This window comes from Myotis yumanensis, unplaced genomic scaffold (assembly GCF_028538775.1).
Source record: "Myotis yumanensis isolate MYYU_CA2020_CCGP unplaced genomic scaffold, mMyoYum1.0.hap1 SCAF_8, whole genome shotgun sequence".
Taxonomy (NCBI): Eukaryota; Metazoa; Chordata; class Mammalia; order Chiroptera; family Vespertilionidae; genus Myotis; species Myotis yumanensis.
In genome coordinates this window covers 66,238,431-66,253,969 of record NW_027223759.1, presented here as the reverse complement: position 1 = coordinate 66,253,969, position 15,539 = coordinate 66,238,431, and the positions used below count along the sequence as shown (strand labels likewise).

Here is a 15,539-nt window from a genome sequence, read left to right as displayed (position 1 = left end):
GGTAGCAAAAGGAAAATAAAGGGGTACAAGCTGTGTCTGAAAAAAACCCCCAAAATATTGGAAAAGGTTTTCTGTATGACAGAAAATTATATGTCTTTATGAAAAATATTTCTATCTCCATATTTAAATAAGCTCTATTGACTAGGATTTATACTTGTAAAAAGATGAGTAACGAAAATAATTTACTATCAATTCTTTTTGTTTTGAACATGTGTGTAAAAAGAAACAATCCAGTGGATTTATGGATATGCTTTAGAAAAATTCTTGCAGACATCATGAGAAGACAAAATTTAGCAGATTGTGGTATTATAATTCATTTTCTGTTAAAAAATAAAATCCTCATCCGTTTTGTCTGAAGGAATGAATGAATGTTCTTAAACTCACACAAACAGTGTGAAGTAACTAGAAAGAAAATTGTAGGTTTTTGCTTGTGGTTTTTTTTTTGTATGTGATGATTATTAATTTAGGTTATTTATTAAAGATTTCTGAAAGGTTGACAAATGTAGACAATTTTTAGCAATGTATCTTCCAAATAACATAATATATGTATTTCTGTTATAACATTATTATAATACTAGAGGCCCAGTGCACGAAATTCGTGCAAGGGGGTTGGCCCCCACCACTGCAGTGGCTGCCTCTCCTCAGCCCCCACCTGCCACCCTCTGCCTTGGCCCCTTCCCGCCACAGTGGCTGCCTCTGCTTCATCCCCCACTGCCGTGGCTTCATCTGGAAGGTTATCCGGAAGGACATCCGGAAGGATGTCTGGTCTAATTAGCATATTATGCTTTTATTATTATAGATATTAACCTCAATGTATAAACAGAATTTTATTATTAAAAATCACTTAAAAGAATAGAATTGTACCTTCTTCTTCTTTTTTAACAGTATCTAAGAATATTTATTGGTAAAAGACAGGTGTTAAAGATTACCCAACTTTCATAAAAAGGAATTATGGGGATAAAATTTGAGAGATAGTTAGCCATATTTTGAAAGATGCTTTAAACTATGGTAAGAAATCTGAATTCTTCAATGACGAAAAATTGAAGCAGAAGGACAATATCCACACAGTGCAGTGGATTTTTAATTCTTAGAGTACTATGCCAAATAGATTAGAAACAGATGAGGCGAGAATCAAGGAGCTTTTAGGAGATTATTTTATTTATTTATTTATTTTTAATATATTTTTATTGATTCCAGAGAGGAAGGAAGAGGGAGAGAGAGATAGAAACATCAATGATGAGAAAGAATCATTGATTGGCTGCCTCCTGCAAGCCCCCTACGGGGGACTGAGCCTGCAACCCAGGCATGTGCCCTTGACCAGAATCGAACCTGGGACTCTTCAGTCCACAGGCTGATGCTCTATCCACTGAGCCAAACCAGCTAGGGCTTAGGAGATAATTTTTAAATGTAATACAGTGTAATGATGACCCAGGTGGTGATGCAGGGAAGATCTGCAAGCTAGAGATGTGATGTTTATGTTTCATGTGTTCTGGGAATACTGTTCCCCAACTGTCATGTGTACAGCCTTTTCTGCAAAACCATTGCTTTTCTGGCTTCTATTCCCTAGAACAATGTTTCCTTCCTTCCTTCCTTCCTTCCTTCTTCCTTCCTTCCCTCCTTTTTTTCTTTGTTCCTCCTATTTCTTTTTCTTCTTTGTTCACTTCTTTCTTTATTTCTTACATAACTCTTGAGAATAAACTCTTGCCCTAACCGGTTTGGCTCAGTGGAAAGAGTGTCGACCTGCAGACTGAATGGTCCCAGGCTCGATTCCGGCCAAGGGCACGTACCTTGGTTGTGGGCACATCCCTGGTGTGGGGTGTGCAAGGGGCAGCTGATCGATGTTTCTAACTCTCTATCCCTCTTCCTTCCTCTCTGTAAAATATATATAAAAAAATAAAATAAAATAAACTCTTTTTTTGTTTTACTCTGTAGTGATGTTAACAAAATAACCTAAAGCAACACATTTAAGTTTAAGGTAATATATGCATATATATATATATATATATATATATCACATAAATGAGAAATAAATACAGAAACATAATAGGCTCTAAATACTGATTGATTGTAATTGTGCTATTTAGTTTTTTCGGGTGAGTTTGAAACTTGCAGTTTATAAAGTAATATTCCCTCAACTAATATTTGTTCAATATTTGTTTTGTGATCTGAATGAGCACTGTTGAACCTGGAAAATATATTCTCAATGTGACAGAATGGAAGTATTTCTGGGATTGTTCCAGTTATCTATGCTATGTAACAAGCATAGGTGTGTAAAAGAACAATTCAGTCGTGTTTCTCACAGTCCTAGAGGTTGAATTGACTGTGCTCAGCGAGGCTGAAGGTTTTGCAATCAGCGGAGGCTGGGGCTGAAGTCATCTTGGAGGTCAGCATACTGACCTGCCTGGAATGCAAGGATGTTGAGATGGAATAGATGTGGCTCTGAAGGCAGCTCCGTGTGGCTTCTCCACCATGGGAGCTTCAGGAGAACCAGACTCCTTGCATGGTCTCTTGGGACTCCAGAGGCATGTGTCTCAAGACAGAGAGGCAGGTAGAAGGGGGCTGTATTATCTCTTATGTCCTCAGAAGCCATGCCGGGGAGCACTGTGGTCACCTCTTATTCAAGAAGGGGACTTATATGCTGCCTCTTGATTGAAAAGCTATCAAAGAACTTATAGACATGTTAATTAAAATTTCAGTATCAGATTATGTAATAGAAACCAACCTGGATAAGAAGTTGACCAACCAGCCCTGTGTGCCTGGAACTTATGGGTTTGCCAGGATGCAGGACTTTCAACGATAACACCAGGAAACTCAGAAGAATGGATCATTTAGAATTATTTTACAACAAAGAAAATCAGCAAGTGAAGTAGAGAATTATTAAATAAAATCCTCACAATGCCAGTTTACACAAGAACTACCAAATTATGTGTCATGAAAAACTACAAAGAATAAGTGCTTTCTTGAAAGAGTGATTCCTAGTCAAACAAAATTGACAGTCTTTAATAACATTGTCTCTTGCTTAGAGACTTAGGTAATTTATCCCAACAGCTCACAAATATCTTTGATCATCAAATATTTCTTTGTCTCATAAAACTTATCAAATGAATCACATTTGAAAAATTATTGGCTAAATACATGCAAACAATGCAATAAACTGTCTATTTGTGTAGATATAATGACATTAATATGGAGACACTTCTAAGGATCAGAAAATATTAGAGATTAAAGAGCACAGTGTAGATGAAAATGCATGCTTTGCATGTATTCTGGTTTACTGATTTGATCGTAGGTATATGAAAATTACATTGCTCAGGTAAAGACTGAAGTACATAGTTAAGTCATGAATTTCCAGAAATGAGTCAATTTTGTTTTAAATAAAATAAAGTAACAGACACTGAAGCTGAAATTATCCGGCTAAATGTCTGTGTGAGGAAGTTCACACATCCTCCTCACTTTCTGCTTCACTCTGATCAGAAACATTACTCTTCTCATTCTTTTGAATATCAAATTCACCTGCCGTGGAAAAATACTGGAACATTCAAGTTTCTATTGCAAACACACAAAATACCGTTTGAAAAATGTGCTATAACTATCTTGAAAGTCATTCCATTCATTGAATAAAAGCAAAGCCAGGTTTAGTAATTTTTTAGACATATCATTTTGAAATTAGCTAATAAAGTTTTCTAATCTCAATATGATACAAAGTTTTTAGGGAAAGTAGCTGACTCCTGAAATTTTTCTTTCTCTTTTCTTTTCTTTTCCTTTTCACTTCTTTTTTGTAGGGGTGCTGCTCCTTAAAGTTCTTTAATGAACCAAAACCTGCAATCTATCAATTCTATAATCAAAATGCAATACAATGTCTTAAAAAGTGTCCAATAGTGGAGAGTTCACTGGTTGAAGGTCTAGTTCACTGATTGAAGGTCTAGTTCACTGATTTATGCTGTGTGATATAAGGAAATGTAAACCTCTCAGAACCTCAAATTTCTCATCTATAAAATAAAGGGTTATTCCTTTTATGCCAACTCTTGAAGTTGTCTATGGATAAAATGAGATAGTAGATGTGGAAAACAAAAGAAAATAAATCATAATTTTTATGTTAGTGCCATAATAAGAATTTTGTATTAGGAAAGTATAGCATCCCTCTGTTAATAATTACCACTTATGAAGTACTTTCTCATTGACCCACTTTATGCTAAGCACTCAGTTACTTTGTTCTAATGGCAATTAGATTAGAGCAGTGATTTTCAACCTTTATGCTGCAATAATTTTTTTTTTTAATTTTCATTGTTGAAAGTATTACATATGTCCCCTTTTTCCTCCCATTGGCCCCTTATAGCCCACCCCCACCCCCCGCCCTAGGCCTTCACCACCCTATTGTCTGTGTCCATGAGTTATGCATATATGCATACAAGTTCTGCTGAAAGAATTTTTAAAACATGCAATACCTTACAAATGTTCCTTCTTTTTGAGGTAGGCTATGAACTTCCCTCTCAGGACTGCTTTCACTGTGTCCCATAGATTTGGGGTTGTTAATCGTTCACTTTCATTTGTTTCCAATTTGTTTGTTTTTTTATTTCTGCAAGAAATTAACCAAAGAACTTATACACATATATTCATAACCCAAGGACACAGACAATAGTGTAGTGAAGGCCTGGGGAGGGGGTGGGAATGGGAAGGAGGGAGTCAATAGAGGCAGGGGGAGGGAACATCTGTAATACTTTCAACAATAAAGACAATTTTTTTTTAAAGCATGCAATACCTGACTACTAATCCATGGCATTGACTTCTTTCCCCTTAGATTGTAAGAAGAAAAAAAATGACAACAGCCAACAGAACAATAGCCTTCTGGTGTGAATGAATCAAAATTATACCTATTTTTGTGTGTGAAATCAGCAAAAATTATAACAATTTTTAGTGTGCCGCAGACTTTTAGTACTCAGTTTATGTGTGCCATGAGATGAAAAAGGTTGAAAATAGCTGTGTTAGAGGGATATTGTTCTCATTTTACAGGTGAGGAAATGGGACCAGAGTTAGAAAGTCATTTCTCAAGATCACACATCTAAGGTAAGAGGAAGCATGGTGCCTGGTCTCTTTCCATTATGTTACATAGTGCCTTCAGCATCTGGAGATCAGATTTGCCCTTGATTTAAAGAAGTTCTTGGAGCTATGTACAGTGGTATAGGCCTAAAAAATATCCTTAGGTAAAAGTGGCAACTATTTATATTAGATGGTATAATTTTCTTTTGATTAAACAGAACTATTTGCCAGCCTCCACGTTGGACACTGCAAACACTATTGCACATATTTCACTCAACAATCAGCCACAAAGATAATATTCTCATTTTATGCACAAGGAGACTAAGACTCAGAGTGGTTAAAAAATTGCCTAAAGAGGTTGTAAAGATGAAAGTTAAGTCCCTTTATCTTTCAGTCCCAATTCCTGATTTTAGGATACACTACCTTTATTTTCTAAAGAATCTTTGAGGAACATTTCAAATGAGTTATTGAAATTAAGGTAATTTTTTACATACACTGAGCTAAAAGACAAAACCATTGATTGAGCAAATATTGTGAGTATAAAACCTTGGAAAACTAAACATTACTTAGTGCTTTCTTAGCAATTCATAACAGGCCCATCAGGGGCTGTCAATCAATAATGACCCAATAAAATCAAGAGAGTTAAAAAGAGTACATTCCCATTCAAAACAGCTGTTTCAAATTTCCCCATCTAAACTTCATGCTAGGATTCATTTTGTCTAATGATTAATATTCTAAAACTTCTATTTTGTCTTCTATTGATGTGAGTTTTACTTGGAGCAAAGGGATCCCTTAATAAAATGAATGAGGTAGTAAGTTTTATGCTGTAGTATTTATAATTTTCCATTTTATTGGCCTTCCTAAAAATTTACTTTTCCTTATTCGCATTGCAACTTTGGTATGGCTTGCCAGAACAATACATTTTACATATAATATTAATCAAATGAACTGAAAGAATATTGATTAATTCATTTGCACTCATATTTTTGGAAAGCATAGTATAGCTAAAAGGTGAGTGAAAATGAAAAAAAAAAACAAAAAACAAAACAACAGTTTTCCAAAGGGAAAAAAATAAGAAAGAGAAACAATTTGTCTGTGCTGAATTCAGTTTTCATGGCTTGAATAATGCCCATTGTAACCCAATTGTAACACCACTAGTCAGGGTGTCCACTATGACATTTTATACAGTGAGAAACTATGCAACTTGCTTTGTATAACCAGAGCAGAGCTTTCACAAATATAACCTCTGGAAAATGAGGGGAAAATCTCTATCTAGGGGAAATGTCGGCAAGAGATGGCAAGGAATTGAAGGATTTATTTTTCTAATTCATGCACTTTTTGTTCCATTTTCACCTTTTACTTTTATTTACTTTTATTTTTTAAAATATATTTGGAGGGAGAGGGAGAGAGAGATAGAAACATCAGTGATGAGAGAGAATCATTAGTCAGCTGGCTGCACACCCCACACTGGGGATTAAGCCCACAACCCCAGGCATATGCCCTGACTGGGAATCAAACCAAGACCTCCTGACTAATAGGTTGACACACAATCACTGAGCCATGCCTGGCGGGCTACCTTCTACTTTAAAAAAAAAGGTAAGAAGTAATACTATTATCCATGAAAACCCTGCTATATTCCAGGGAACACTGTTATTTGGGAATTCTTATTTCATTGTGCCAATTTTACTGAAGAAAGTTTAAAATTCAGAAAAGTTAAGGAACCTTACCCATGTCACACAGATAATAATATCAATTCTGGGACTTCACATTTCATCTGGAATTGATTTTTTTACTAAACATTTCAAAGGGTTTCAGACACTGTAAATTAAGTTAACAACTGCTCTGAGAATGCTCTAATGACGTATGTACATGCTACTAGGAAATGTTTGGTGTGTGTGTGTGTGTGTGTGTGTGTGTGCACGTCCTATTATTTTTGTATATATTAAGGAGCTCTTTATCCATGGAATCACAGTTTCACAAAAGTGGGGAAGTATGTGCTCCACTTCACTGATGAGCATTTGGAGGCCTCTGTGATTATGAAAATGGGCCCTGAATAAGAATAGTAAGCTCTCTGCTAATTGCCTAGACTTAATAGAGTTTGCTACAATTTGAAGATACATATCAATAAAATAACTCCAAAGATCAAATCTATATTACAAACCTATGTACAGAGAGATATCTGTGCCTTGGTCAAAAGAAACTTATTGAAATGATAAATTTCTGGACAGACTTATCACATAGTGCTAAAATGGAACTCTTCCTTATCGGGTCTAATTGAAGCATTGTATTGATAGATATCACAGTCCATGATTTCTCTGTATAGTAATCCTTAAAGCTTCCTTAATACCAATCGCTGGCACCATCTCCAAATGTAACATAAAGTATAAAAAGCGTGATTTCTGATGCCATTAAACCATGACCTTTGTTTGTTTATTTTGATCTTCCATTATTCCTTTAAATGTATACTTTGGCCATCTTGTCCTTTTTCCTCTAGTTGAAAAGTAAAATAGGTCTATTTTCTTGTTTTGTTTTCTATGTTTCGTTTATAAGACTGTTATCTAAAAACCATTCTTATGTTCCCTTGGAATAAAACTATCATTAAACTTTATCTAGTGAAGAGTGCAGTGGGGGTGAGGGGATGGGAAGGTGGCTGATTGGCTTTTTCTCTCCCTGTTTACTTTGTTTCTGAATTCTAGCTGGTTTTTAAGACACCTGGGGTCTAAGCAGGTACTAGGAGCAGAAATAAAGGGATACACCAGGAGAGATGACTTGGCTAATGATGGATAGGTACTGTTGTAAGCTAGCTTCATTATCTCAGAGCCTGGAGGATCTGAGAGTGAATCCTTTTTTCTAATGGGCGTATCCGTGGATTCTTCAGGTTCCCCGGCTTCCCAGGGGGCATCTCTGTCCGTGATGCTCTTCATGCTCGTTTCACACGGACTCCTGCTCTTGGACGCCCATGAAATTCTTTGGCAGAACTTAAAACAACTCCATCCCAGCAGTTTCTCTCTATGGCACACATTTAGTTCACCAGAAATATAAACACATCTCTTGCCCAATAAACTCTGGGATCCAAGCAAATTCCAACGTAGTTATCTCTCTCCTGTTGCCAAAGGTTGCTTTTGCTCTTTTAAATATAATCCAACAACAGGGGAAACATTCTGTTATTTCTGGGGGTTCCACAAAGCTCCCTCTCTTGGCTTATGATAAGGAAATATTCAACTGCCCATTTGGGAAGGAGTATAGAAACTCATAGAATGGCAAAAGCTGTCTGGAGAAATCTCTTCTTATTCATATATTTTTAATGTTCTGTTCCAATAGAGGATCTAATAATTGTGGAATCAAATCCTGTTTGTTTGTTTGTTTGTTTTTCTTTTACAAATTCTTCCTGTGGCAATTCCCTTCATCCTCACTTTTATATTAATATTAGTATATCTTTTGGGGCACCATCCTTGAAACTACTATTGCAATAGTTCAATTTTTACAGTTTGGTACACAATAAAACATACTTTTAATGATCAACACAAACTTGAATCGCTCCAATAAATTCAAATCAGGTGCCTCTCATAGGCTATGATAGGTTAACCTTACAATTGAAAGACACCATTGGTCATCTTGTTAGAACTATATTCCGTAGAATATTATAATAGTTCATTTTTAAAACTATTTTTATCATTGTTCTATAAGCTCTTTGAGGACAGAAACTATACTTTAAAAAAAATTTTGTATCACATGGCTTAGTACTGTAGCTACCAAGTTGAACAAATATTTGTTGAACAAATGAAAACACTCAGCAGTTCAGAAACAAAAAGGTTCATTTCTTAGTTATGAGCCAAGTTAAAGTACGCTGATATAGCTTAACAGTGTCATATACTGGTCAGGAGTAAGATCATTGGCTTCTAAAACTAAGTCTGTCATTTACTGGAGCACAGGACTAACATTGAATAATTCCTGATGTCATTTTTTATTTTCAGTAAATTATCTTTGCATTACAGTTCTTCCACCACCAAATCTCTCCACACAACTTGGCCTTTTCACCTTATAGATGGGAAGACACAAGAATACAGGTGAATCTGTCAGAGTCTTATTTTAAGTTCCTTGCAGACAGGGAATAGGACCAATATAAAATCATTTTTGGCTGGTAAGAGCTAGACTAAAGATGGGGGGAAATATTTATTTTATAATTATAAAATTTTAGTTGCTGGGTCATAGGAAATTCTATTTTAATTTTTTGAGGAAACCCTACACTTTTTTCTATAGCAGTTGCACCAGTATGCATTCCCACCAACAATGCACTAGGGTTTCCTTTTTATCCACATCTTTGCCAACACTTGTTGTTTCTTGATTGATTTATTATAGCTATTCTGACAGGTGTGAAGTGATATCTCATTATAGTTTATTTTTAAATTATTGATTTGTGTGAGAGCAAAAAATAAACATTGATTTGTTGTTCCACGTAATTATACATCCATTAGTTGACTCTTGTATGTGCTCTGACTAGGGATTGAACCAGAAACCTGGGCATATCAGACAATATTCTAACCAATTGAGCTACCTGTCCAGGGCTTCTTATGGTATAAATTTGAAACTCTCTGATGATTAGTGATGTTGAGCAAGTTTTCATATGTCTCTTGTCCATCTGTATGTCATCTTTGGAGAAGTGTCTATTTAGATCATCTGTCTATTTTTTAATTGGATTTTTTGTTTTTCTAGCATTGATATTTCTGAATTCTTTATAAATTTTGGGTATTAACCCCTTATTGGATGTATCGGGTGAATATCTTCTTTCATTCTTGTAGTTTTCTTTTAGTTTGTTGATGGTTTACCTTGCTGTGCAAAAAACAATCTCATTTACAATTGTATCAAAAAGCATACTGAGAAGTAAATTTAACCAAGGAGGTAAAATACCTGTACTCAGAAAGTTATAAGGCATTGAAAAAAAACACTCAAAGAAGATACTAATAAATGGAAGTACATACCATGTTCATGGATAGGAAGAATTAACATTATTAATATGTTCATACTACCAAAAGTAATATATAAATTCAATGAAATTCCTATCAAAATACTAATGGAATTTTTCACAAAAATAGAACAAATAATCCAAAAAAATTGTATAGAAACACAAAAAAAATCCCAAATAGTGACATCAGTCATGAAAAAGAAGAACAAAGTTGAAGGTATCACACTACCTGTTATCAACTGATACTATAATCAAAACAGCATGGTACTTGCATAAGAACAGACCCATAGAACCAAAGAGAAAGCCCAGAAATAAACCTATGTATATATGGTCAATTAATCTCTGACAAAAGAGGCAAGAACATTCAATGGGATAAAGGCAGTCTAGGCTTATTATTTTTAAGAAACAAAAGGCTCAGAAAGAACTTTTTACCTCCCCACTTAACTGCCTAAAAGAATATAGATAAAGAGCCTGGTCCAGGAAGAACCTTATCACCAGAGATTTCTACTAACAATATGGGCGAAGTGTAATAGAGGAAACTCAGCAGGGCTTGGAGATCAAAGTCCTCTCTATATCCCCTGGTCTCTGCATGGCATAGCAAACATTTGTTTTCCAAACACCGGTTTTACATCTCCATGTGAATTGCTTGACTCTCCTTTGGAGTCCCGGACTTCTACCTATTTTCTTTAGTTTAGAATGGCAGAAAATCCCTATGGAGCCCCCATACTTATGAAATTAAATTTTATTTTCTTCTGTTAATCTACCCCATGTTAATTTAATTCTTAGACCAACTAGAAGAACTTTGAAAGATAGAAGGTTGTTTGTTTGTTTTGTTTTGTTTTTCTTTTCTTCCTGACACTGTTCTTTATTGGTAAAAGACCATGGGTCCAAGTCAAATGCTCTTTTTATTTTATTTTTATTTTTTATATCTTTATTGATTTCAGAAAGGAATAGAGAAGGAGAGAGAGAGATAGAAACATCAAAGGTGAGAGAGAATCATTGATTGGCTGCCTCCTGCCTGCCCCACTCTGGGGATTGAGCCTGCAACCCAGGCATGTGCCCTGACCGGGAATTAAACTGTGACCTCCTGGTTCCCAGGTTTGCACTCAACCACTGAGCCACTACAGCAGGCCAAAGATTCTTTCGATGAAAAGTAAGCCCTTATGAATTTTGAAACTATAAAAAGGAAATAACACTACTTGAACGATAGCCTATAACATTTTAGCACACATTTGTAGATTTTCTCTTCTTATAAGGTAGGACGTTGTAAGGATATCAGATAAGTATGTATCTAACTGACCATCAACAAATACCTGTACCAGAGCACCAGCCACAAGTAAATCCCAGACCCAGTGCCCATCACCATCCACTTCACAGAACAAAAATGGCTTTACTTCTACAGTCTGCACTGGCCTCCACAGAAGGAGCTTATCCTTGAAGTCCTCTTCTCTATTCTAGCCCTTGGCAATCTCATCTAGTCCCAGTGTCAATTATCACCTCTGTGGGAATGGCTCCTCCTTCTACCCAATCATTGTTCCTTTGTATGTATTTAAAATCTTGAGTTTCTCTGAAGATCACCTCCTCCAGTTATGTCACTGTCTCCATCTTTTTTGTCCTTGTCATCTACAGGCCTCGATTCTCCTTGAAGACATCATGAGGTCTCAGTTTTTGTCTCTATCCTGACTCATGTGATCATTTTATCAGTCTTTATTGCTCAGTGTCACATCCTTTAATAACACTTACCTCTTAGTTAATCCAAACTTTAAAACAAACCCACCATTTGGAATAATTTCAAATGCTACTCTCAAACTATGTGCTTGAAAACTATTGAAAGCTGGATCGATGTCTAAAGTATCTTTGTAGTCTCCAAAAGACATTTTAAGGACTTAAGTTTAGAATGAAACACTTTCCTTACCCCAAACCGAACATTTTCTTTATTTTTGATTTTCTATGCATATTTGAAAGATCCCTTTTCTCTTCCCTTGTCCTTGGCATCTTCAAATTGATTTCTCAAATTTTCTACTGTGAGTTTGATAAGGGCAGAAATAGAATGTTGGGGAACCAGCTAGAATGGTGAGAAATATTAATCATGCTCTGTTAACTGTGATTGTTTTGTTTGATTAAAGAAGGCACGTGCTAACTTGGCTGGCCACTGCACTCGGGCTCACCTGAAACTGCAGCCCTTCCTCCCCATTTGAAGCTGGAAAGACTAAGAACTTTACTGCAGAAACCAGAGCCAGAAACCAAAAATGCCAGCCCTTTGACGACCCCTCCCTTTTTTCATATCACTAAGCCTTTTGAAGACCCTGCCCTTTTTGCATATCACTAAACCCTTTGAAGATCCCCAGTCCTTTTGCATATCGGTAAACTGCCCATTTGCCCTTTTGCCTATTTTCCCTTGTAATCCTTTGTACTCCTACCATTATAAGCAGCTGGCTTATGGAGGGGTGCAGCACATATTTTTTTGTGGATGACCTGCTGCTCTCTCCTACTGCTGGCAGTATTGGAATAAACACTCATATATGATTCAACCCTGTCTTTGCTTAATTGGCTCAAGTAGTGACAGGCAGCACGGACTCAATGTCTGTCCAGTTACAAGTTTATCATTTAACCCTCTCCTTCTATTGAAGTTCTAATTCTTGGCACTTAGTCGGTTCTGTATCCTTCAATTCAGTTGTTTCTCTTTTATAAGAATTGTGCTCATAGCAATAGCATTAATGCGGGTCATGTCGTAACTGTCTGTTTATTTTCATTTTCAATCTTAACTCTACGTTGATATTCATTTGGAGGAAGATTCATCCTTGATGCACCATCGATGTCAAAAAAGAAAGTGACGCCTGGTAAAGCCCAACACTGCATTGTGCACATTTATTATGCCCTTTAGTGCTCATCAAACCTTCCCAGATTGATATCATTATCCCCATTTTAAAGAAGTGGAAATGGAGAAGTCAGTGTGCTTCCCATAGATCCAGAATTAGTAAGTGATGGAATTAGAATTTGAGATAAACAACTCTGTTCCCAAATATAAAATAATTGATCTGGTGCCCCTCTGTGGATGTCAGCCTGGATGTTCTTTCTCTTCGTAAATATGTTCCTGTTTCATGTTAGGAAACTGAGGTACAGAGAGGTTCAGTAAGCTGACAAAGCCATGCACCCAATTATATGCTTCAGTGTGTTTGTATTTATTTGTCCACATTAAGTCAACATAAATAAAATATGTTAAATTGCATGCGTAAAACATGGTATGCAAAAGGTGTAAGTTTTGGTTCCCTGGATTTCCGGAGTAAAACCTCACGGGTATACCACTGGGCTTCTGTGGACTGTTTCTTACTGAGAGTGATTTTTTTTCTCACTGAAATTCCCCGATGAACTAACACCATGTGAGCAAAAACTCTGAGCCTCATGCTACCTCAGATTCATTTTGATATTATTTATTTAGGGCATTCAGTGTTCTTTTTTCTCCTTCCAGAGAGATCGGGCTTCTGATTGCAAAAGACCCAGCAGTCCTCTCCCTAGGCTGAGTAGGAAGATCTGTCTGATACCCTGTAAAGCACTATAAACAAGAGACGTAGCATCAGGCACATGCTATTAATTGACCAGATCATTATTCAGTTGATCAAAAAAAACCCAACAACATCATAATCAACAGAATTTCCTTAAAATTTGCCTCAGGATAAATACTCTCGTTTCACAATTATAAGTCAATTTTCAAAAGTAAATGGACCTGGATAAAGTACAAGATCTTGACTATATCTGTGGTATGCTTTTTAAGAAAGTTGAAAACTCACAGAGGCAATCCTTATGTTAAAATAGGATAGAGAATTAGAAGGCTCAGGAGAAGAGCTAATAGTATCAAAAATCGAATTGGCTTACTTGATATTTTTTTCTTAAAACAGGCCCAATTCCTAGATTCAGAAAATAACCTTTGTCAAAAACCTTTCCCCTAAAAAAGTGATTTTGATAGACACCCACTTGTCAAGACCTAAAAAACACCAGACAGAAAATTTTTACAATTATTATTGTTTCAATCTATAATATTAGCTTTCAGTATACTAGGTTTATAAGGGGAGTGGCGGGTGAGTTTACATAGCTATAGGAATCTGCTTTTGAGAATTTACTTTGAAAACAGAGGGATACTTCAATGAAGGGCCGGCTTTAAAGGACACATGAAATCACAGATCAATGTAAGAGATCCAATGCAAATCTTGTGTCCAGAGGCTTAAAAAAATTCATGAGCACATATTGTTTGATAATTCTGAGTGTCTTACTGATAATACAAATGAATGAATGAGAAAAAAACAACAATGTGGGTGTCTACTAAAATAAGAATTCACAGTTTATTTAAAAAAAAAAAACACTTTTAAAATTGAGTGTATTTATTGCTTTTTTTAAACAGGAGGAAAAGGCTTGTACCTTGTAATACACCAAACACTTCAGGGAAATAGAAAATACCTGTCAGAGAAGGGGACACAGGTCATTGTTTCTTCTGGTGAGCCATAGACCTTGAATGCTCATTTACGTTATCACTAAGGTGAAACCTAGGTTTTAGAGAATTGTAAGTATCTGTGTATATGTAACACATCCAATCAGAAGAAAGACTCCATCCATGTGTGTGTGAGAGATGAATTATACTGATGTCTGTTATACATCCCTAACATAGCTCATGAGATCAATTAAGATGTTCAAGCAGCTACAAAAAGGATGATTGAGGCAAATGGTAACATCAGGATGACCATATGGCGAGGGGAAACTAGAACTGTTTGGACGTAAAATGAGAGCCATCGGAATTTCAGTTACAATCATCCGCTGCGCAGCGAGAAGAGAGCAGAATGAGGCAGCCAAGAAAAATACTAGCTGAAGAACCGTTTGGGCCGCGATAAAGACAAACAAGCCTGTGCTTCCAAGTCAACAAGCAGGTGCTGGGAACACAGTGACATCGCGTGTGCCTGTTCTCCTTCCCTCCCCTCGACCCAGAGCCTCCTGGTTGATGGCAGAGCCAGGTATTTGTCAGACAAGTAGCTCTTGGATTTTGCACTTAGTGAAGTGAACGGGGCTGTGGGGCAGCGTTCAGACAAGGGGAAATATTTCTGAAATGAGACCATGAGAGAGTGTACTCCCTCTGCTTTTCCAGGGACAAGCATGGGAATTCTGCTGCTCTCTGTCTGTGGTCCTCAACCTTCCTAATGCCGCGACCCTTTAATACAGTTCCTCATGTTGTGGTGACCCCCAATTTCATTGTTACAAATGGAACATAATTAAAGCATAGTGATGAATCACAAAAACAATATGTAATTATATATGTGTTTTCCGATGGTCTTAGGCGACCCCTGTGAAAGGGTCGTTCGACCCCCAAAGGGGTCCCGACCCACACGTTGAGAGCCGCTGCTCTAGATGATCTAGGACGATTTCCCTCAAGGATGCCCAGTGAGCTGTGCACCACGAGTCATCATCACCACAGGATACAGCGGCCTTTGGAAAACTTAGCTTACCTAGCGATGCATTATCAGGTGATAACAGCTTTGACAGTTCCTGTCACCCC

At 36.6% G+C, this 15,539-nt stretch overlaps 1 pseudogene; it reads right to left on the bottom strand.

The window, feature by feature from the left end:
• LOC139015797 (Golgi-associated plant pathogenesis-related protein 1 pseudogene) overlaps positions 1-7,961 on the bottom strand; it is a 64,704-nt pseudogene extending 56,743 nt beyond the window's left edge.
• Positions 7,962-15,539: the final 7,578 nt, after the last annotated feature.